Below are 14,631 nucleotides of genomic sequence, written 5' to 3'. Positions count from 1 at the left end.
CATACGCTCGACCTGCGATTCCGGCAAATTTTTACAAACCCACACAGATTCATTTTTAGCTCAAAATCAACGAAATAAAGCGGTGAATCTTACCACTTTATCTTTTCCTTTACGTCTTCTATCGCCATCCATGATTCGGTTCACTGTGTTGTCCGGATTTGAGCAAAAATCGTTTAGGGTTCTTGAGAGGTTTTGGATTTTTTGAAATTTAGTGCAAAGGGTAGTTCGGTCAATTCTAGGGGCGAGAGGTGGAAATTAGTGGCTAGGTTTAGTGACCCACTTATTTTACCCATAATTAATAGAGCCGATTTTACGAGTAAAAGTTATTTCTGCCCTAATTATTTACATGTAAAATAATTTCTGACCTAATTAATTACATGGACTAAATTAATTAATTAATTTTGCTAATTACATTAATTAATCACAAATTGATTAATTGAAATTGGTACCTAATGATGGAAGTTTGGAGAAGTTAGGTCCCGTTTGATAAACACTTATTTGCATTAAGTGTGTTTGATAATTTTAATTGTTCAACAACTTAAAATGTTTAGCCAAGTTAAAAATCATTTATTTTATTAGTAAAAGTATTTAACTTCAAGTTTGAAATTGAATATTATAAACTAATATTTTTATATTTAATACATATTTTTTTAGTATTTATCAAATAGGTACATCATTTGATACTTTCAACACTTACAATATTCAACTTTTAAAATTTAGTATTTATTTTTTCAATACTTAATTAATTTTTAGTTTTATCAACCAGCACATTATAGTTTTTATTGGTAATGCAACCTGTTTCAATTGTGGAGATTTCTAAAGGAGTTGGAGAGCAATTCCTCAAGAGTAGTTTTCTCACGTTGGAATTCGGCTATATAAAGGGCAAGGGAGCGACTGATAAAAGCATTCTCAAAAAAACCCAAGCAAAGTCAACTAAAAAACACAACATAATATCAAGTCTTTGTGAAAAAAAAATCCTTGTTTTTCAATTCTAGTTTAGGATATCACATTTTTTTTTAAAGTTTTCATACAAACTTTTTGTCACGTTCACAATTCTTTCAATAAGGCAAGAAACACGTGTTATATGGTATTTTATCATATGAGATATTGTCTAAGGTTGAATATATCAACCTAAATCACTTTATTATTGTATGATATATTTCTGACTGAGCAGATTAATTTGTTGGCTTCAATATCTCCTCAATTTGAAGGGAAATGTAAGAAATCCTAATATTACTAATCGTTGTATATGCGACACTATATCATAGTAGCTTCGTACATGTGCTATGCACGGGATATATAAAAAATTAATAATTTTTTTTTGTCAATATTTCAATATTATATATATAAGTTAAAATATATATTAATATACTATTTTTAAATTAAATTAAATAAGATAATTGAATTTAATAAAATAATTATACAACATTATTAAAAGATATGAGATACTAAAATATTACTAAAAAATTAGATTAGAACCAATTTAGTATCCACCTATAAAATCGCATGATTTCAATTCTAATATTTGTCAAATGGTACAATTAATCTCACTAATAAAAATTGACACATACATAAAATAACTGTACAATGTATGAATTTATGTCATTAAGGACTTTAGTTATTACATTTAACAAATATTGAAACTAAAATTGTATTATCTTATTCGTGGGACTAAATTGACTCTTCTCCTAAATATTGAGTCTATTTTACACGTTATCAAAACAATGACTTACAAATAATTATAAGATAATTCTTACATCAAATTTTTACATTTTTTCGCTAATTTCTTTCATTAATATAGTCATATGAAAAAGACATTTCATTATACGTAATTGATCAAAATAAGCCTACAAAATTAAGGGTGATGTAATATTCTATGAATTAAAATGTGACATTGTCCTAGAAAAAAATTATGACATTGAATTTTAAATTCCAAATGCTACAAAATTCAATTGGATATTATATTTTGAATCATTTAATATTAAGATCTATTCAAATTAAAATTCTAAAGGAAATCGATAAATTGATAATTAATTTAAAATACATATACTATTTTAAAATTAATTAGTTAATTTAATATTTTATCTTAAATTTTCGAAATTTAATATCGGATAAAGTGTCATAGATAAAGAATCCAATTTATTTGATGTTGAAATTCAAAATACATACCATAAAATGATATAGAATTCAATTGAGATTCAAATACATTTAATTATGTTTAGATATTCAAATTTAAAAATCTAAGATAAACAATAAAATTGAAAATGATATGTTCAAATTAAGAATTTGAAATTAGGAAGTAAATTATCAAGAGAGATACTACAAAATGCTAAATTATTATTTTTTTTAGCAAAATTATCACATTCTGTTACTTGTAGCATTCTATTACTTGTAGCATTTTATTATATACATACAAACCGAACCACATCAGCTAAAATACGTCCTTTCAGCTTCTCTGTACATTGCTTCTTTCTTTTATTATATCATTTGTTTTCTACTTTTCCTATAAAGAGAAAAGTTGAGAGGGCCTGCATCCAAAATGCTTTTCAATTCCTTCTATTGCTCTAGTAAAAACTTCTGTAATAGGATACATAATTGCTCCATATGTGGACAACCATCTTATATTTTTTAATTCAATGTATTATGTATCAAATGAGCATCCTAATCTATATTAGAAAAGGTTAATAAAATGATACATGACAACATGACTGGTAAAACATGTTTAACTCTATTATTATTATTTTCTTCCATTTTTTTTTGTTGAAATGTAACAAATATGAGAAAATACATGTCACTAAAAACTTATGAAGTTAATAAAAGAACGGTTCTATTTTTTTTCTTGCTACCATTAGTTCATTACTGAAGGAAAAAACCGAGTATTGAAGATGGAGAAGAAAGCAGCAATACCAAAAGCAATCAGGCAAAGAGGTTGGTTTTGAAGATTAAGCACTTCAACATGTCTACAACTGGAACAATATTTAGGCGAACAAAAAATGGAGTGCCTTTAAGTTGAGAAAAGCAAACTTAAGAAGCTAAGGAGGAACATAGATGGTTTCCAATTACCATTCATTAACTACACTTAAATGTTAATTTAAGGAACTACAAACAATCTATCATCAAATAACAGTGTAAAAATGATGAGCTTGTCGAGCACAAAAGACATATTTGATTTTTAAGAGTGCAGTTATTTTAATGGATCATTGAAACTAATGCTATTCACTCCACTTTCACTCAATTAGATATTATATGAAAATATACTAAAAACAGTATGCAAAAATTAATCAACCTTTGAAAGAAGTCCGACTTGAACAAATAAGAAACAGGTAAAGGTAAAAAGACCAACCTCAGATATTAAAATAGCTCCAATTGTATCTCCTCCCTGCAACTGATTTCTTGTATCCTTGTAAACCTGTGGCTTTCGCATGGCAGTATAAACAAAAAGAATATTAAAAGTCAAAAAGTCATTCAACAGTTGAACATAAAATCTCACCCATCCAACATAGCCCAACAAATTATAACAACTAACCCTTCTCCAATAGTTACTAAACCACACCACTGTAATTTAACTGAATCATGCCCCAGAAATTCTTCTGCTGCCGAGAAAATTAAAAAGAATAAACTAAAAGAAAGAAATTACCATTTGTGAATCGACAATGAGAACCAGTCTCAGAATCAAAACAGTTAATCTCCATTAGGAGATTTCTTTTTCCTTTCTTGAGGGAGAACAAAGGTGTCGAAGCTAATATTTATACGTGTATCCTCGTGAGTGGGGTTTAGGGTTTTAGCATGTCTGCTCGCCTACGCCATGATTCGGTGGAACCACATCCTATTTCTGCTCAGCCGTTTTGGTTTAAGAAGTTCATGCTTAACTCTAAAACTTTCAGGATAAGCACACAGTGAGAAGAACAAATCTCCAATATTTATTACTTTGAATTTCTTAGTAATTTAGAAAATAAGTAATTTTTAGTATTTTTTTTTTTTGTACACAGAACAATAATAATTTCCTTTTTGTTACAATAGCAATTCTATATAAATTTTAATATAATACTTACGCAAGGTCTGCCAAATTGTGGATTCCTTATCATTTGGGATGTATATATAATTTCAGTTAAGCCATGAAAATATTTTTAATTTGGAAGAATTTTGATAACTAGTAAATTTAAAATGATGATGAAATATTTTTAATCAACAAAAAAAATTAGGAGTTGACATGTTTTATATTATATATAGAATACAACTTATAATATTTATATCACATCATATTTTATGGATATTACCATTATAAATTTACATTAAAATTGGCTTGGATTTTTATCACATATTAAATCATATTTTATAGATTTATGGATTATTGGAAATTGTTTGATATATATTACCGTGCAAGCTAGAATATTTATCACAATAAATCTTTTTTTTTAAGAATATTAAATCATACTTTTAATCTATAAATCCAATCTAATTTTAACATTGTAATTATCCATAAACCCATTAAAGCATATTAAATCAAAAAATTGGATTCACGTTGAAATTGAATTTATGGATAATCAATAATTAATTTAGAAGAGTTTGGAAAATTAGAGATTAACAATAATTCTATAATTATACACATCAATTGTTTCTCTATTATGATCCCACGTGGATAATTGAATCTCTATTTTTCTGACAAATGTAACTTTTGTTCCACACTTTATATATATATATAGATAATAAATTAATAAAAGGTTTCTGTTTTTTTTTTTTTTTTGTGTAGGAATGTATTGTTATATTTTAATCAAATATAAAATTATTGATTTTCTCTCTAGGCATGTCTCCAATTTTTTATTTGAAATAATAGTAATAATAATAAAAATATGATCACATGTCAAGTGTGAAAGTAAAAAATTGAATATTAACTATAATTAAATTGTTTCAAAAAAAAAAAACTATAATTAAATATGTTTGCTGTTTTACCATTTAGAAGTGATGAGTCCATCCTAAGAAAGAAAAAACAAAGGCCCAAATCAGTACTCACTCTGACTCCGAACTTGGTGTGGAAATTAATGGACCCTCCGGATGGGCAACATTTCGAGCTTTCTATAGGAATCTGCTTTTTATCCCATAAAGAAGGGAGAATCTCATAACGCATAATCAAATACATATTAATATCATAATTAACTATAAAATTACGATCAAATCATATTATTAAATTTAATTTTTAATATATCATTATTTTTTATGGGTGCTGGCTACTATTACTTTGTGATAAACAAAGTGAAGTCCACGTTGCTTTTATAACCATTGATTTAGTGGTAGAATAAATTTGAGTCGTGATGGCTTCAATTAGTTTTAATTGGGTAACTGTTTCATCCGGTTAAACTTGTTTTTTTAATTAACCTCCTTCCTAATTATTTTTCTCACTGCACTAGCTCTTCCCATCATAACATTTTCGATTTTATCCATTAAAATTTGGTTGGTGGTCATTCTCATTCCATTTATGTAAAAAATTTATTATATAAAAAAATTGTTAATAAGACTTAATTTATATAAAATTGTTATTGTATAAAAAAATCATCCATCTCACGAAAAATCGAATTTCACGTAAAACCTTTAAACTTTACATAAATTTTCTATTGTTAGACATAATTTATATAAAGTGGGACTAAATTTATATAAATGATATTTAACAAAAGAAAAAGTAATTAATTTTACCAAAAATCGAGTTTCACGTAGAACCTTTAAACTTTACGTAAATTGTATATTGTTAGACATAATTTACGTAGAGTCACAATTAATTCACGCAAAGTTGTTTTTTAAAAAAACCATAAACTTTGTGAAAATTTGAGTTTCATGTAAAATAATTGAACTATACATAAATGTTTTATTTTTATACATAATTATGTAAAATTGACAAAAAAAAAATCCACCAACTTTACGAAAAATCGAGTTTAACTTTACGTAAATTCTTAATTTTTAACATAATTTACGTAAATTTTGACTTAATTTACATAAAGTTGTATTTTTATAGAAAAATCATTAACTTCACGAAAAATCGAGTTTGAACTTTACGTAAATACCCAGTTATTATACATAATTTACATAAAGTGTGAATTTAACGTAACGTAGTGTAACGTAACAAAACTTAATATAACTTAACATAAATGTATCGTAACTTAATATAAAATTACGTAACAGAACGTAACGTAAAGTAACGTTACATAACGTAACATAACATAATATAACATAAGATTAAAAATTAACTATTTGCTTTGTTTTAATCTGAACCATCCATATTTAAGGAAAGGTGTAGATTACATCAACAGAACTGTAAACTTAATCTGAACCACCATATTTAATCTGAACCATCCTATTATGAGCAATCCACTGAATGTAAGCTTTCTAAAACTGGAGAACTATAAACTTAAATGTCAAATGAGAGGTATACTATTGGGGAAAACTCTAAATAAGACTGCTCATAAGTAGCTTTCGATTTGAATCGAATCATACAATTGCAGCGGACAGTAATTGTAATTGACTATAAATGTTATATTGTTTAGAAAATATAAAGATTTATATACATAAATGTAAATCACTAATCTTGATATAGATTTTTTTTAATATACAAAAAGCTACCAACACTAATCTCCAACTCTAAAACTTCAGGTTTTGACTCACCTGTATCTACTATGAATATAAAAAAAAATTACATCTATCAATTTCCCCTTAAATAACTAACACAGAATCAACTCTTCACTATTGTCAAAGACTTTCAGGCTCATTGTTTCCAACTTTTTCAACATTTAAACCTTCCCTAACTCTCAGTCGAATCACAATTAAAAGTTTAACCAGCCTCGTTCAATGGAATCCTATCTCTCAGTTGAAATGCTTCAACTTCTCATTGTTTCATTGGATTACAATTATGAGGGCAATAACCATTCAATAACAGATAAAATCAATTTCAACATTTAAACTCGGTTTAAAAGAAGAATTTGCAAGCTTCAATAGTTAAACTCAATTTGATGAGAGGATTGGAAAAAAATTATTCATGTCAAGTGAATTGGATTAACTGATACAGAAAGTGATTTAAAAGTTCATTCACTTAAAATGGAGAGATAGAAAATCACATACCTCCAAACCGACTTAGATTTTGTTTACCTCAGTCAACAGTGAAGAGAATGACATCAGTGAACCACCAGTGGGATCTTGGTCCGAGGAGCAGTGAGAGATGAACGAACGATAAATTCGCGATTTCTCAATAAGTTCGAACTTGGTCCTAGGAACAGCGAGCAACGAGAGGTTTGCGATTGCTCAAACACTTCGACATGTTTTGTTGTAAATTAAATAAAGGCATAAAGCCCATTTGGACACCTAAACTATATGGCCAAACTCAATTAATCCCTCATTCTATTCAAATCATCAATAAGGTCCCCAACTTTTCAAAAATCACCAATCAAGCACAAATTAACCGTATTAACTTCAGCTCTCTCTTATGTCCTTCTCTTATTTCTAAAAAACATGTGAGATGAGTCTACATCTATCATCTTTCTCTAGTTCATATCAGTATGACTCATATCTTGATCCTGAATACTTGAGGAATCGTTGCTATCCATTCACTTCCAAAGCATTCAATCTACTCACAACCACATCTTTTTCCATTTCATTACATCAGTGTTAAAGTAATGAAATGGAAGAAGATGTGGTTGTGAGCAGATTGAATGCTTTGGAAGTGAATGGATAGCAATGACTGTCCTTAAGTATTCAGGATCAAGATATAAGTCATACCGATATGAACTAGAGAAAGATGATAGATTTAGACTCATATCACATGTTTTGTAGAAAGAAGAGAATGACATAAGAGAGAGCTGAAGTTAATACGGTTATTTTGTGCTTGATTGGTGATTTTTGAAAAGTTGGGGACCTTATTGATGATTTGAATAGAATGAGGGGTTGATTGAGTTTGGCCATATAGTTTAGGGGTCCAAATGGGCTTTAGGCCAATAAAGGCATTACATCCATTTGGTCCCCAAACTATAGCTTCAAAGTCAATTAGGACCCTAAACTAAGAAAAACACTAATAAAGTCTATGAAATAAGTAAAAATCATCAATTCAATCCACATTCTATCCTAAAATCACAAATTATGACTATTTGATATAGACTGCAATAATCTTTGTATTTGTTCAAAATGAGTTTGGGGAGAAGGGTCTAAAACTGTTCAACTGTATAATTTTCGATGAGACCTGAATTCATGATTTTTGTTTAGAATGAGACTCAATTGGTGCTTTTTGGTTAGTTTAGGGACCTGATTGATGATTTTGATAGTTTAAGATTCTAATTGACTTTGAAGCGTTAGTTTAGGAGCCAAATGCCTTAAATAAATGGCAATCCTATAAATTCTTTTCTTTGTATATTTTTAATAGGGATAAGGTGCTAAAATACCCCCCCCAATGTTTACACATCAAAGTAATTTTAGCCATAATTTCTAAAATTGTGCAGTTTTACCTTAACATTAGGAGCCAAATTTACGTAATCTTGTTACTGTATAAGAAAAAATCCAAAAACCTTGTGAAAATTAGAGTTTTACGTAAAAGCTTTGAACTTTACGTAAATCTTTTATTTTTAGATATAATTTACGTATAGTTTGACTAAATTTATGTAACCTTTTTATTTTAGGAGAAAAAAATTCACAAACTTTGTGAAAATAGAGTTTTACGTAAAACTTATGAATTTTACGTAAATCTTTTATTTTTAGACATAATTTGCGTAAGGTTTGACTTTTTACGTAATTCTTTTACTTAGGAGAAAAATTCACAAACATTGTGACAATTAGAGTTTTACGTAAAACTTTTGAACTTTACATAAATCTTTTATTTTTAGATATAATTTACGTATAGTTTGACTAAATTTACGTAACCTTTTTATTTTAGGAGAAAAAATTTCACAAACATTGTGAAAATAGAGTTTTATGTAAAACCTATGAATTTTACTTAAATCTTTTATTTTTAGACATAATTTACGTAAGGTTTGACTAAATTTACGTAACCCTTTTACCTTAGGAGAAAAATCCACAAACCTTGTGAAAATTAGAGTTTTACGTAAAAGTTTTGAACTTTACGTAAATCTTTTATTTTTAGATATAATTTACGTATAGTCTGACTAAATTTACGTAACCTTTTTATTTTAGGAGAAAAAAATTCACAAACCTTCTGAAAATAGAGTTTTACGTAAAACCTATGAATTTTACGTAAATCTTTTATTTTTAGACATAATTTACGTAAGGCTTGACTAAATTTACGTAACCCTTTTACTTTAGGAGAAAAATCCACAAACATTGTGAAAATTAGAGTTTTACGTTAAACCTTTGAACTTTAGGTAAATCTTTTATTTTTAGATATAATTTACGTATAGTTTGACTAAATTTACGTAACCTTTTTATTTTAGGAGAAAAAATTGACAAACCTTGTGAAATAGAGTTTTACGTAAAACCTATGAATTTTACGTAGATCTTTTATTTTTAGACATAATTTACGTAAGGTTTGACTAAATTTACGTAACCCTTTCACTTTAGGAGAAAAATCCACAAACATTGTGAAAATTATAGTTTTACGTAAAACCTTTGAACTTTACGTAAATCTTTTATTTTTAGATATAATTTACGTATAGTTTGACTAAATTTACGTAACTTTTTATTTTAGGAGAAAAAAATTCACAAACCTTCTGAAAATAGAGTTTTACATAAAACCTATGAATTTTACGTAAATCTTTTATTTTCATTCATAATTTACGTAAGGTTTAACTAAATTTACGTAACCCTTTTACTTTAGGAGAAAAATCCACAAACATTGTGAAAATTAGAGTTTTACGTAAAACCTTTGAACTTTATGTAAATCTTTTATTTTTAGATATAATTTACGTATAGTTTGACTAAATTTACGTAACCTTTTTCTTTTAGGAGAAAAAATTGACAAACCTTGTGAAATAGAGTTTTACGTAAAACCTATGAATTTTACGTAGATCTTTTATTTTTAGACATAATTTACGTAAGGTTTGACTAAATTTACGTAACCCTTTCACTTTAGGAGAAAAATCCACAAACATTGTGAAAATTATAGTTTTACGTAAAACCTTTGAACTTTACGTAAATCTTTTATTTTTAGATATAATTTACGTATAGTTTGACTAAATTTACGTAACTTTTTATTTTAGGAGAAAAAAATTCACAAACCTTCTGAAAATAGAGTTTTACGTAAAACCTATGAATTTTACGTAAATCTTTTATTTTCATTTATAATTTACGTAAGGTTTAACTAAATTTACGTAACCCTTTTACTTTAGGAGAAAAATCCACAAACATTGTGAAAATTAGAGTTTTACGTAAAACCTTTGAACTTTATGTAAATCTTTTATTTTTAGATATAATTTACGTATAGTTTGACTAAATTTACGTAACCTTTTTTATTTTAGGAGAAAAAATTCACAAACCTTGTGAAAATAGAGTTTTACGTAAAACCTATGAATTTTACGTAAATCTTTTATTTTTTAGACATAATTTACGTAAGGTTTTGACAAAATTTACGTAACCCTTTTACTTTAGGAGAAAAATCCTAAAATATTGTGAAAATTAGAGTTTTATGTAAAACCTTTGAACTTTACGTAAATATTTTATTTTTAGATATAATTTACGATAGTCTGACTAAATTTATGTAACCTTTTTATTTTAGGAGAAAAAATTCACAAACCTTGTGAAAATAGGGTTTTACGTAAAACCTATGAATTTTACGTAAATCCTTTATTTTTAGACATAATTTACGTAAGGTTTGACTAAATTTTTGTAACCCCTTTTACTTTAGGAGAAAAATCTCTACAAACATTGTGAAAACTTAGAGTCTTTACGTAAAATCTTTGAACTTTACGTAAATCCCTTTATTTTTAGATATAATTTACGTATAGTTTGACTAAATTTACGTAACCTTTTATTTTAGGAGAAAAAAATTCACAAACGTTGTGAAAATAGAGTTTTACGTAAAACCTATAAATTTTACGTAAATCTTTTATTTTTAGACATAATTTACGTAAGGTTTGACTAAATTTACATAAACTTGTTATTTTAGGAGAAAAAATCCACAAACCTTGTGAAAATTAGAGTTTTACGTAAAAGCTTTGAACTTTACGTAAATCTTTTATTTTTTAGATATAATTTACGTATAGTTTGACTAAATTTAAGTAACCTTTTTATTTTAGGAGAAAAAAATTCACAAACTTTGTGAAAATAGAGTTTTACGTAAAAGTTATGAATTTTACGTAAATCTTTTATTTTTAAACATAATTTGCGTAAGGTTTGACTAAATTTACGTAATTCTTTTACTTTAGGAGAAAAAATCTACAAACATTGTGACAATTAGAGTTTTACGTAAAACTTTTGAACTTTACATAAATCTTTTATTTTTAGATATAATTTACGTATAGTTTGACTAAATTTGCGTAACCTTTTTGTTTTAGGAGAAAAAATTTCACAAACGTTGTGAAAACTAGAGTTTTACGTAAAACCTATGAATTTTACGAAAATCTTTTATTTTTAGACATAATTTACGTATGTTTTGACTAAATTTACGTAACCCCTTTTACATTAGGAGCAAAATCCACAAACCTTTTGAAAATTAGAGTTTTACGTAAAAGCTTTGAACTTTACGTAAATCTTTTATTTTTAGATATAATTTACGTATAGTCTCACTAAATTTACGTAACTTTTTTATTTTAGGAGAAAAAAATTCAAAAATCTTGTTAAAATAGAGTTTTACGTAAAACCTATTAATTTTGCATAAATCATTTAATTTTAGACATAATTTACGTAAGGTTTGACTAAATTTACGTAACCCTTTTTACTTTAGGAGAAAAATCCACAAATATTATGAAAATTAGAGTATTACGTAAAACCTTTAAACTTTACGTAAATATTTTTATTTTAGATATAATTTACGTTTAGTTTGACTAAATTTACGTAACCTTTTTATTTTAGGAGAAAAAATTCAAAAATCTTGTGAAAATAGAGTATTACGTAAAATCTATGAATTTTACGCAAATCTTTTATTTTTAGACATAATTTAGGTAAGGTTTGACTAAATTTACGTAACCCTTTTTACTTTAGGAGAAAAATCCACAAACATTGTGAAAATTAGAGTTTTACGTAAAACCTTTGAACTTTATGTAAATCTTTTATTTTTAGATATAATTTTACGTATAGTTTGACTAAATTTACGTAACCTTTTTTATTTTAGGAGAAAAAATTCACAAACCTTGTGAAAATAGAGTTTTACGTAAAACCTATGAATTTTACGTAAATCTTTTATTTTTAGACATAATTTACGTAAGGTTTGACAAAATTTACGTAACCCTTTTACTTTAGGAGAAAAATCCCTAAAATATTGTGAAAATTAGAGTTTTATGTAAAACCTTTGAACTTTACGTAAATATTTTATTTTTTAGATATAATTTACGATAGTCTGACTAAATTTATGTAACCTTTTTATTTTAGGAGAAAAAATTCACAAACCTTGTGAAAATAGGGTTTTACGTAAAACCTATGAATTTTACGTAAATCCTTTATTTTTAGACATAATTTACGTAAGGTTTGACTAAATTTTTGTAACCCTTTTACTTTAGGAGAAAAAATCTCTACAAACATTGTGAAAATTAGAGTTTTACGTAAAATCTTTGAACCTTTACGTAAATCCTTTATTTTTAGATATAATTTACGTATAGTTTGACTAAATTTACGTAACCTTTTTATTTTAGGAGAAAAAAATTCACAAACGTTGTGAAAATAGAGTTTTACGTAAAACCTATAATTTTACGTAAATCTTTTATTTTATAGACATAATTTACGTAAGGTTTGACTAAATTTACATAAACTTGTTATTTTAGGAGAAAAATCCACAAACCCTTGTGAAAATTAGAGTTTTACGTAAAAGCTTTGAACTTTACGTAAATCTTTTAGTTTTTAGATATAATTTACGTATAGTTTGACTAAATTTAAGTAACCTTTTTATTTTAGGAGAAAAAAATTCACAAACCTTTGTGAGAAATAGAGTTTTACGTAAAAGTTATGAATTTTACGTAAATCTTTTATTTTTAAACATAATTTGCGTAAGGTTTGACTAAATTTACGTAATTCTTTTACTTTAGGAGAAAAATCTACAAACATTGTGACAATTAGAGTTTTACGTAAAACTTTTGAACTTTACATAAATCTTTTATTTTTAGATATAATTCTACGTATAGTTTGACTAAATTTGCGTAACCTTTTTTGTTTTAGGAGGAAAAAATTTCACAAACGTTGTGAAAATAGAGTTTTTACGTAAAACCTATGAATTTTACGAAAATCTTTTATTTTTAGACATAATTTACGTATGTTTTGACTAAATTTACGTAACCCTTTTACATTAGGAGCAAAATCCACAAACCTTTTGAAAATTAGGAGTTTTACGTAAAAGCTTTGAACTTTACGTAAATCTTTTATTTTTAGATATAATTTACGTATAGTCTCACTAAATTTACGTAACTTTTTTATTTTAGGAGAAAAAAATTCAAAAATCTTGTTAAAATAGACGTTTTACGTAAAACCTATTAATTTTGCATAAATCATTTAATTTTAGACATAATTTACGTAAGGTTTGACTAAATTTACGTAACCCTTTTTACTTTAGGAGAAAAATCCACAAATATTATGAAAATTAGAGTATTACGTAAAACCTTTAAACTTTACGTAAATATTTTATTTTTAGATATAATTTACGTTTAGTTTGACTAAATTTACGTAACCTTTTTATTTCTAGGAGAAAAAATTCAAAAATCTTGTGAAAATAGAGTATTACGTAAAATCTATGAATTTTACGCAAATCTTTTATTTTTTAGACATAATTTAGGTAAGGTTTGACTAAATTTACGTAACCCACTTTTTTACTTTAGGAGAAAAATCCCACAAACATTGTGAAAATTAGAGTTTTTACGTAAAACCTTTGAACTTTATGTAAATCTTTTATTTTTAGATATAATTTACGTATAGTTTGACTAAATTTACGTAAACCTTTTTTATTTTAGGAGAAAAAATTCACAACCTTGTGAAAATAGAGTTTTTACGTAAAACCTATGAATTTTACGTAAATCTTTTTATTTTTAGACATAATTTACGCTAAGGTTTGACAAAATTTACGTAACCCTTTTACTTTAGGAGAAAAATCCTAAATATTGTGAAAATTAGAGTTTTATGTAAAACCTTTGAACTTTACGTAAATATTTTATTTTTAGATATAATTTACGATAGTCTGACTAAATTTATGTAACCTTTTTATTTTAGGAGAAAAAATTCACAAACCTTGTGAAAATAGGGTTTTACGTAAAACCTATGAATTTTACGTAAATCCTTTATTTTTAGACATAATTTACGTAAGGTTTGACTAAATTTTTGTAACCCTTTTACTTTAGGGAGAAAAAATCTCTACAAACATTGTGGAAAATTAGAGTTTTACGTAAAATCTTTGAACTTTACGTAAATCCTTTATTTTTAGATATAATTTACGTATAGTTTGACTAAATTTACGTAACCTTTTTATTTTAGGAGAAAAAAATTCACAAACGTTGTGAAAATAGAGTTTTACCG

The sequence above is a fragment of the Euphorbia lathyris genome, chromosome 1 (genome assembly GCF_963576675.1).
Source record: "Euphorbia lathyris chromosome 1, ddEupLath1.1, whole genome shotgun sequence".
Classification (NCBI taxonomy): domain Eukaryota; kingdom Viridiplantae; phylum Streptophyta; class Magnoliopsida; order Malpighiales; family Euphorbiaceae; genus Euphorbia; species Euphorbia lathyris.
The sequence above is the reverse complement of the archived record's forward strand: the minus strand, read 5'-3'. Positions refer to the sequence as shown.